Genomic DNA, 10,357 nt, shown 5'->3' on the forward strand with positions numbered 1-10,357 from the left:
AAGCTTAAAGCCTTGATCACTCTTAGTTCTAACACAAATTTGCCACTACTGATTACATTATTCTTTCTGAGATCTGCTAACTTGAGTGACTTAAATGCCTAAACCAAATGCCACAGCTTTGCACAGACAGCGCAGCTCATCAGATGTTTTCTGTAGCATTAAAGAATGTAATTGACAATTTAACTGAATATCAGCAATTTGAAAACTCACTAGAATTATAGACGTGTCGGGGGGGTTGAGGATGGAATATAAGCTTAATAAATGGTGGTGTCTCCTAGGAACCATAAAGTTTCAACAGAGCTGACAAACTAGAATTTTATTATACTGGAAAAACTAGATTCATAAATGGCAGCCCCAAACCTAGAAGGGTCAATTACAATGTGGACACTCACAGCCCAGTGGGTGTTCACATCTGTGACCTACTATCCCCATCAATTTCACCTTCCGATCTAAAAATCATTCGATGCTTTAAAAAAAATAAAAACACAGAGCTACAGCATGCTAAAGAAACTGTTTTAAAGATTTAAACACATTTTATATTAAAAAGACTGATAGACTCTTGTCAAAAGTAATGAATATGGAAATAAAAGAGCTCTTTAATATTTTACCTGCCAAATCTGTGTATTCAATGTGACTGCTTAAAACAGTCACTTCTAAGTTTTATTTCAACTCCTCTCATAGAATGGGGAGCATGAGGCTCCCCTCCCCCTTTCTAACCAATGCAAGTGTTTTGGTTTTTTTTCTTTCTTATCAGAAATTCAAATTCAGAAGCTTGATATGACCTGGATTTTACCTGGTGAGCAGTCGTGGTGTTAGTCTAATTTTGTACTGTCTGGATAATAAGTGTAATAATGCCTTGATTTCCGTATCCTGACAGTGGTGAATCAGACAGAATCAAACAGGAAGGTCTATACAACCAGATTCAAAGCCTAAACCAGTTCGTCTTTTATATGCAATTTTTGTAATCTAACGTATAGCCTGGGATTTTAGTAAATACAGGTACTTGTTACATTCATGGAAAATGAATCTCAAAGATTTCAGTCAGGTTGTTGACTACTTTCTTTCACTTGTGATAAATATACCACTATACAGGGTAATTGTTTTCACTTGATACTCGACACTTGCTTATAATTCAAGAAAAGCCAACTCCGGTGTGTCATTTTATTTCATCTCATAAAAGTTTCTGGCAGAGTGAAGTTTCACAAGAGTATGATAGAATGTATTTTGGACAATATTTGTGTTCAACATGCTAATGGTGGCATTCCTTTCTTTGCATTTCTTGTTACCATGGTGATAGTCAAGTCAGTTCAATGATTCTCATTTTAGTGACATGTGAGGCCACTTAAATATTTTAAAGATAATGTATATTGATTAGAAGCATTTAGGAAAAGACAGATTTATGGTAGAAATTAGCCTTGCCTTTGTCTAAGTTAATTTATGTGACCTTGTTTGAATGGTTTTAGTTGCAATTTTGGAATACTTCTTTGCTAGGTATTCCTCTCTCTTGTGGCTTTCTCCCAATATTTTTATCTGGCTTAGCAGTATCTTAAACGTTATTTATTAATGAGTATTAGGAAGGAAATTGATTTAGAAAATATCTCTTTAAAAATTGTCTAGGAGCTTCTATCACCAGAGATCTTCATCAAGCCCTCCTGCCACACTGGGTAAGACCCGAAACGACCTGGTCAGGGATGTGGCCTCCTAATATGGTTTTGCTGTTGTCTCTAAATAGGGAACCTATAAAAAATATGGTTGAGGGGCTTCCCTGGTGGCGCAGTGGTTAAGAATCCGCCTGCCAATGCAGGGGACACGGGTTCAAGCCCTGGTCTGGGAAGATCCCACATGATGCGGAGCAACTAAGCCTGTGCACCACAACTACTGAGCCTGCACTCTAGAGCCCGTGAGCCACAACTACTGAGCCCACATGCCACAACTACTGAAGCCCGTGCGCCTAGAGCCTGTGCTCCGCAACAAGAGAAGCCACCGCAGTGAGAAGCCCACGCACCACAATGAAGAGTGGCCCCCGCTGGCTGCAACTAGAGGAAGCCCGCGTTCAGCAACGAAGACCCAACGCAGCCAAAAATAAACAAATCAAATAAATTTATAAAAAAAAAATAAGGTTGAAATTTCTAACTTTGTAGCATAATTTATCCAATTTTGTTTTGTTCTTCCTTTTTATGTTGGCCACCAAGCTTTCCTCCTTAGCCATATATAAAGTGCCCATTTTTAAAAAAAAATTCAAAGATCTATATACCATTTTGAAATGATACTTACATATGAAAGAGAAAGAAGAAATAAAATAAAATCCAAATCTGAATTCTCCTAAAGAGGAAAAATCTAAATACTTAAACCTAGAAAATAAATTGCCTGAGATTAGTTGGTTTTGTTTTTAATCTAGTGTTGATCCTTGGATGGTTTAATGATACCCAAATTATATCTGAATATAATTGATTTTAAATTTTAGTAGTTGGCAAGTCATTTCCTTTGTACCATAATCAAATAGGGTCCACTGCCAAAGGTTACTGTCTGAATCTTGATTCATTAGGCACTAGTCATGCCAAACGGGTATCTCAGAATAGTTTCATCTTTTCAAAGATACTCACAATGGCCAACTGTGTGTGAATAATGGAAAGTTTGAGATTCTTCTGTATTCTTCAAATTTTATAGCCCTGAGACTAGAAGAGATCTCCAGAGGTCATCTGGCTCATCCATCTACCTCCAGGGAGGACAGTCACTCAGGCATGCTCTACAGGATAGATACCCATCTATTCTTAACATCTCTAGGGAAGGCAGTTTCCTTGGCAACACAATCCAGTCCTCCTAGGTTTTTCTCACAGTACGAAAATATCTTGGCCAGTCTTTGTGAGTTAGGCACCTGGCAACAGTTGTGGTGATTTGGGCCACTGTACCGGGAGAATCGGAAAGTTAGGTTTCCCCTACCTTTGATGTTTGTTACATTTGATGATTCCATGAGTCTCCTAAGAAATCAGAGTTTTAAAAATAAAGATGTGGGTATTGGGACAGTGTTCAGTAACGTGACCTGCTCTCAACGAATATGGCTGTAGTTTTTGTTTGTTCGTTTTTATTTTCTCTTTTGTTTTACCATTGCTGTGATGTCAGGGAAAGTGACTGTTTCAGATCCCCGGTGACAGACATCAGCACTAGGATCAAGTGAATCCACTTTTTAACTGTTCAATTTTCTGAGAAGTTACAATTACAAAAAGTGAGCATTTTCTACCTTCTTGCTCCTAAATAAGTACCTTCTTACTCATCTTTCTATACCCTGAAAATGACAAATGAGAATCTCAAGTTTTTCCACTTTTTCTGGGGAAGTGACTGGTTGTGGAGAGTCTGGTGTGGAATGAAACGACTCCAGAGAATTACTCAGCTACCATTTGATCCCAGCCTTGTGCCCATGTTGTTAAAACAGTGGCTGCTTGCCTTCTCAGGGATCAGCAAAATGATTTAAAAAGTTGTCATCTTGACAAGGCCTGAAAACGAAAGGAATCCGGGAGGGTGGTGATTTTTTCCTGGTTACATCACTTGACCCAAGCACCCCCTGCAGAGAGCTTCTTCTGTTTGTTCAGAGTTGCCTCCAACTCAGAGTCAGAACTAACCGGAAAATGAAGAACACCCTCAAAATCGATGTTTCCTTTCTCCATGGGATTTTTTCCAATCTAGGTACAGCTGCTTATGTCCCCCAACTCAGATGCTCTTGTGAAATGACAGCCACATCAGTGCGTGGTTGCTCCCCACAAATAACATTAGGGGAAATAACCTTTTTGCTTTAAAAAAAAAAAAAGCTATAGAATGCTTATGTAAAGAATGTTGAATCATTTGGCCCATGTTTTAATTGACTCTAGACACCTCTTTGGAAATAAGTCCGAGGCGTAGTTTGTGAAACGTTTCAAAAGTGTTTGATGTAAAATAAACGCTAGACATTTACAGTACAGAAATAGTTAAAAAAAAAAAAAAACCTGTAGATTACAACTCCGTTCCTGAGAACCTCAGCCTTTATTGTGTCTTAGTAAAGTTGATCTGCTTTCATTTTAGTTTATTGCATTTCTGGTGTAATAGCCTCTTAAGATAGAACTATTAATACATATGTACTGGTTAATGCCTGTTAATGCAGAAAATGGCACTTTGTTATTTCAATGTGTTTCCCTCAATGTCACAGGGTATAACAATTTGATAGGAAAAGGTCATTTGACATTGGTCAAAAATGCATTCTCCCCATTTAAAATGTATATGTATAATTGGTTGCATAGACAAATGTCACCTTTTGCAGTATCTTTATCTCCATCATAGTCTTAGACATCAACTGTGTGCCCACTTTCCAGCTGCCATAGAAATTTGGTACGTTTGCAAATTTTGGTGAAATCTAGTGAGCTGAATGTAATGGTAGATCAAATGATCCAAAGCACTTGGGTGTTATCTTTCAGTCTACATTGAACCATTCGGACATTGGGAATGGTTTTTACACAAGGGAAGTCTTTTGAGAGTATTTGTGGGGGTGTTTTTTGTTTTGTTTTGTGTCTTTTGGATTTCGCTGGCCAAAAAAAAGTATCTAAAACCAGTGAGATCAATCCACTGTAACATTTTCAACATTGTGATTGGTTTTATCTTTTAGTTGATTCCTATTATGAGTTTTACTCAATTTCAACAGTATTTCAATAGATATTTTATTACTGTTATGTTCAATCTAATCATTTAGAAAGGTTGAAAGGGAAGAAAATCAAACTACAATTCATACATACCTTCACTTTACACTAAGTTGTCATGTTGTATGTCACGTAGTTTCTAGATTGATTTCTCTTGTGTATAAGTTACAACATCAAAGATGCCAAAGGGTATATAAAATAAGCTACAATAATATTCAACAGAACTTAACCTGGACCTTATGTTGTAATAATTTATTCATATTAGCTGTAGTCTTCTGTATTTATATTTTCAGTATTTATTATGAATGACATGGAAATTCGTGTATTTATTGTGGCTTTTTATTGCAGTGTGTATATATATATATCTATTACAAATAAGCATTTTTAAGTCTGATCCTTAAGTTTCTTTTATTAGTGGCACTTGTATTATGCTGTACTTTTCATTATATATTGTACAATATCTTGTCCATTTGTTTGCAGCAGAGTAAAACCGGTTTCTAAGTTGTATCTACCGTTGCATTTTTGTTGCATTTTGTGTAAATCCTTTGTTTTTACCTTCTGAGCCGTCACACACACACACAAGAATACCTCCCTCCCCTGGTACAAAAGATACATTCCTGAAAAGTTGTGTGTGAAGCCAGTTCCTGTGAAATGACTCATTACTTTATCATCTCAAAGATGTGCTAACTTTATAATGATTGATCTCTAAGTGGACGTGCTTAATAAAATGTTTCCTCCTCAACTCTTCAACCCTGTCATCAAGTAATGACATGTAAACACACATGAGGGCCAGAGAGGAACATCCTATCCCAAGGAAACCGGGGAGGATATTTTCACCAAGACAAATCCAATCTTTTGCAAGTAGTATCCTGCAATTCACCTGTTTAGTAGTATTTGTGTTTCGCTTTGCTTAAAGCAGAATCTGTGTGATTTGGGGTTTAGAATATATATGTACACGTAAGTACATATATATGCCTATCTATTTGATAATGCTGACTTAAGGTAACCAAACTTCTTTTTATTGGCAGCAGAATGAAGAGAAAAGACAATGGATCCTTCCTAATCTCCTACTATGTGCAGGTCACTGTCTTCAAACAACTTGTTTTTCTTACATCTGGACACTGGTCTGTATTTTTGAAAGTTAAATAATAATATGTGATTGTGTGATCATCCCCAAAGGCAAATTTGATGGTGTTGCTCACGTAACAACTCTTCTGTACTCTTCCTTCCTCATTGCCAACAAGATAAAACCCAAACTCTTTGGAATGCCCCCACGAGATCACCTAAGATCTGGGTACAGCAAACCTCTCCAGCCATTTTGCTCATCAGGCTCTCTCTTTGCTTCCCTTGCCCACAGACAGACTGCTTAGACTTTGCCTACTACCCTATTTTTTCTCTTCCTCCCTTTTTGCCCAGAGTATACACTCCACACCCCATCCTGACAGCACAATTATAATGACTTCTTATTTTTCAAGAGAAAACTCAAATGCCCCTTCCTTTATGTTGCCTTTCTGATTTTCCTGAAGATTGATTACCTGCTCTTTTATGCCTAATGCAGACGTTTATTAGCGCCCCTCCCTTTAAGTCTCACTGCACTTATTTAGGTACCTAATCCCTCTACAGGACTCCCTGAGAACAGAGAATGTGTCTTCTTACTCGCCATGTCCTTGGCATCCAGCTTAGCGCCCAGAACACAGTAGATGCTTAAAGTATGATAACTGATGTATGTGCAGTAAAAAACTGAGTGGTGCATTTGTAGGAGTTCAGATGAGGGAAGGATGCGTGGCTGAAAGTGTGGAGAGGGTGTCAGATTCAGGAGGAGGAAGAAATTCGGCTGGTGGGGACATTCTAGATTCCATGTTGTGGAACAGCTTGAGGAAGGGCTGAGTCAGGACCAAATCACCCACTTCTGTGTAGAGTAGAAGGACGTTGCTAAGAGCAGATGATTTACATTCAGGAACAAATGAGCATCAGATGAGGAGAATCGATTCAGATATTGCAAAGCTCTGAAGACCAGTCTGGAGAGTCTGACTTGTATCCTTAGGGAAACAGGGAAGTCTTGAAGGGGTTAGAAGAGGAAGTTCAACCAAATAAGAGTGATGTTTAGTAGAGTGGAATCAGTGTGGTTGCAGGACACAGACAGTTTGGGAAGATGGGAACACCAGAGTAAAAATCGTCCTTGTAGGTATTGCAGTCATTACTCATTCAGAAAATCATCGTCAAGGACCTACTCTGTTTAGGACACTTTGCTAGATTACAAGGGGGCAGAGCTGAGCAAGACAGGCAGATCCCCTCCAGACAAGCAAAGATAGGGGTCCTGATGATGATGACAGAGAAAACGTTGGTTATTTGAAAGCCTACTTAGGTGTGAGAGATTAAGAGCAGCGAAAAGCAACTAGGCCCGTGAGCCACAACTACTGAGCCTGCGCATCTGGAACCTGTGCTCCGCAACGGGAGAGGCCGCGACAGTGAGAGGCCCGCCCACCGCGATGAAGAGTGGCCCCCGCTCGCCGCAACTGGAGAAAGCCCTCGCACAGAAGCAAAGACCCAACACAGCCCAAAATAAATAAATAAATAATAAATAAATAAATAAATAAATAAATAAATAGCTAGCGAGCAGCAAAAAGAGGATGAGCTTAAAGTACGACAGGTCGAGTACAGGGAAGGACTTAAGAGAATGGATATCTCGTTAACAGAAATGACGATGTTACAAGGAGGAAGAGGTGTGTTCATTTTGGACATTGAATTGTGGCTGGAATACTCAGTGAAAATACCAAATGGACAGAAGGAAATATGAATCTAGAGCTCAGATGAAGATGTGAGATTGGGAATGAATGGGTGTTTTAAGAGGACACCAGAGAGAGAGAATGAGAAATGTACAGAGGAGAGGGCTGAACCTTTCAAAGGCTGGGGTTGTAGGTTGTGCTCTCAGGCAGCGGTGCTGAGATGGAGTTCAGCAAGCGGGATTTTCATTAGGGACCAATAACTCATGGAAGCTGGAGGAGGACGCAGGTGAGCAAGAGGGAGAACTCAAGGTACAAAACAGATGCAACAAAGCCCCGGCCAGCCATTCCCACCTGGGTGCTCTGGAGCATAAAGGGCTCCTCCGAGCCTGGGGGCTGAAAATGGCTGGGCTTTCCTAGTCACCCCACAGTCAGTTACTGGAGGTGGTCCCCTGGGATGGGAGTGCTCTGGGGCGAGTTGGTACTCTGTAATAGAAGAAATGCCTGAAAAGAGCCAAAAGCTGGAGGCTGTTTGCTAGGAGCACTCTCAGAAGCTGGGAAAGTCCTTCCTTGAAGGGGAATCCTTGAAGGTGGCACAGCTCTGTGTCTTCCACAGTCCATAATTCAGACCCACTTCTTCATTTGAATTTCAGGGAGCAGGCCTTCCAGGATTCAGGAATACTTAGAAGAGCTTCGTTAGCAGAATAAACTACAGCTCTTGCCCCTGCAGTTGGCCTTAGAACCACCACTGATATTCATCATCTCCCCGGTTCACTATAATTTCTACATTCTCCTCATCTTCAGCAACCACTTCTGCTAATCTTCGTGGCTTACTTGGTGGTATGACTCAGACCAAGAGGCATCTTAGTGCACTGATATTCCTTCCTGCTCCCATTGTGTAATAGACCCATCTCTTCCTGATAATCAAGATGGCGACTCTTCTCCCTGCCCAAAATGCCCAGGGAGCAGCTTACATTCTATGGGAATCTTTAGTCCCCTGATAAAAGTGTGCCTCCTTTGGGAACTAGGGCCTTTAACCCAGCAGAGCCTAGAGAGTTGTGGAATAGGATGCACAGTTTTCCCCAGTGGGTCATGTTAGGTGGGGCCACTTCTGCTTTCACCCCATGGAAGGAACACTTGGGTTCCTAGACCCGTGTGTTCTTTCTCCTGGGGATGTAATAGTATATAAAGGTTTTTGAACCAACGTATATACTGCATCCTGAAGCACGGTACCCCATCATATAGAGCAGCAGTCACCAACCTTTTTGGCACCAGGGACCTGTTTCGTGGAAGACAATTTTTCCACTGACAGGGGGCTGAGGTGGGGTCCAAGGGGGTGTTCAGGCAGTAACGCGAGCAGTGGGGAGCTGCAGATGAAGCTTCGCTCGCTCGCCCGCCGCTCCCCTCCTGCTGTGCAGCCCTGTTCCGAACAGGCCACAGGCCGGTAGTGGCCTGTGACCCGGGGGGTGGGGACCCCTACTATAGAGTATCACCTCCAAACTTGTACTCCAACTGCATCTTTAGCAGGTCAGTCAACACTCTGTCAGGCTGGCAGCTACTGAGTCCATGATATGACCAGTGGATCTTGTGGTCATGGGCCCACTCCATACCTCCTTTCCTATAAGTTAGTTCACGGCTCTGATATGATGTTAAATGGGACCCCATATGGGCCGATCATATATACTGTAAACCCTGCAGCTAAGAAAGGCAAAATCAGACTTAGAATATATATATTTTTTAATTAAAAGCAAACAAACAACAACAATAGCAAAAAGCAATCTCTTGTCCATCCAGGATGTAAGAAAGTCCAATGTAATCAATTTGCCAGCAAGTGTCTGGTTAGATTTCAGAAGAACAGTGCCATATCGAGGGCCCAGCATGAGTCTCTGTTGCTGGCATTCTATAGATTTGGCAGTAGTTGTAACTTCATCGACCTTGGTAAATTGAAGGCCATGCTCATGGGCCCAGCCTTCCTATCTTCTGCTGCCACCCAATTCATGTGCCTATCACAGCAGCACTGGAGTAGCCAGTGGCTGAGGCTGGCTGCTGTCAGCTGGCTGAGTTCTGCCTACACCAGTACTATCCAAAGCAAATATAATGTGAGCCACAAGGGTGTGTTGCACATGTAATTTTACAGTTTCTGGTAGCCACATTAAAAATAGTTTAAAAAAAAGATGAAATTAATTTCAAAATATTCTATTTAACCTAATATATAAAACATTATCATTTCAACATGTAATCAATTAAAAAAACATTGTTTTACATTCTTCTTTTTTTGTACTCCTAAGTCTTTTAAAATCCGGTATGTATTTTCACTGAGGGCCTGATTCAGTTTGGAAGAGCCACATGTGGATAGTGGACAAAGTATTGGGCAGCACAGATCCGTCCTGCTGTTTAGTGGCCCTTCTGCTGTGGATGCTGTCTGGTCAGCGTTAACATGCGATACTACGATCTTCACATCATGCGCCCACTCCCCTATGTCCACCCGCGTGATCCTACCCCAGACCTCCTTTTCCCTAATTTTCCGAGCTCTCTCCCTTCAGGCCCCTGACCAGTCGGCCAGGCCATTCACTTTTGTTCATGATCCACATATTCTAACAGCGCCGTTTCTCCTTCCACACCAGGAGAACAACCAGGTGCACCACTGATGCTCTGCCCGGATCTTCCCCAGCCACTGTCTTTCAAAACTACCCCTGAGTGAGGCTGCAGAGCAGCTGCCATCCATTTTCGGCTTACATTGCATCCACCTTCCAAACAAAATTCAACTCTTTGTCCTCCTCCATCAGCTGGCCATAAGGAATCCTCCACATGGAGTGAGGGTGAGCTGAGGCAGAGGCGCTGGCACAGCAGTGGTGGATGACATGGAAGGTGGGGCTACCTGTTCATGAAGCTTCCTGTGCCTTCCAGTCTGATCTGTGCTTAATCCCAGTTTTTCTACTTTGATCTTACCATGGACTTGCTGCTAGCCCTGCC

Source organism: Physeter macrocephalus, chromosome 2 (genome assembly GCF_002837175.3).
Source record: "Physeter macrocephalus isolate SW-GA chromosome 2, ASM283717v5, whole genome shotgun sequence".
Classification (NCBI taxonomy): domain Eukaryota; kingdom Metazoa; phylum Chordata; class Mammalia; order Artiodactyla; family Physeteridae; genus Physeter; species Physeter macrocephalus.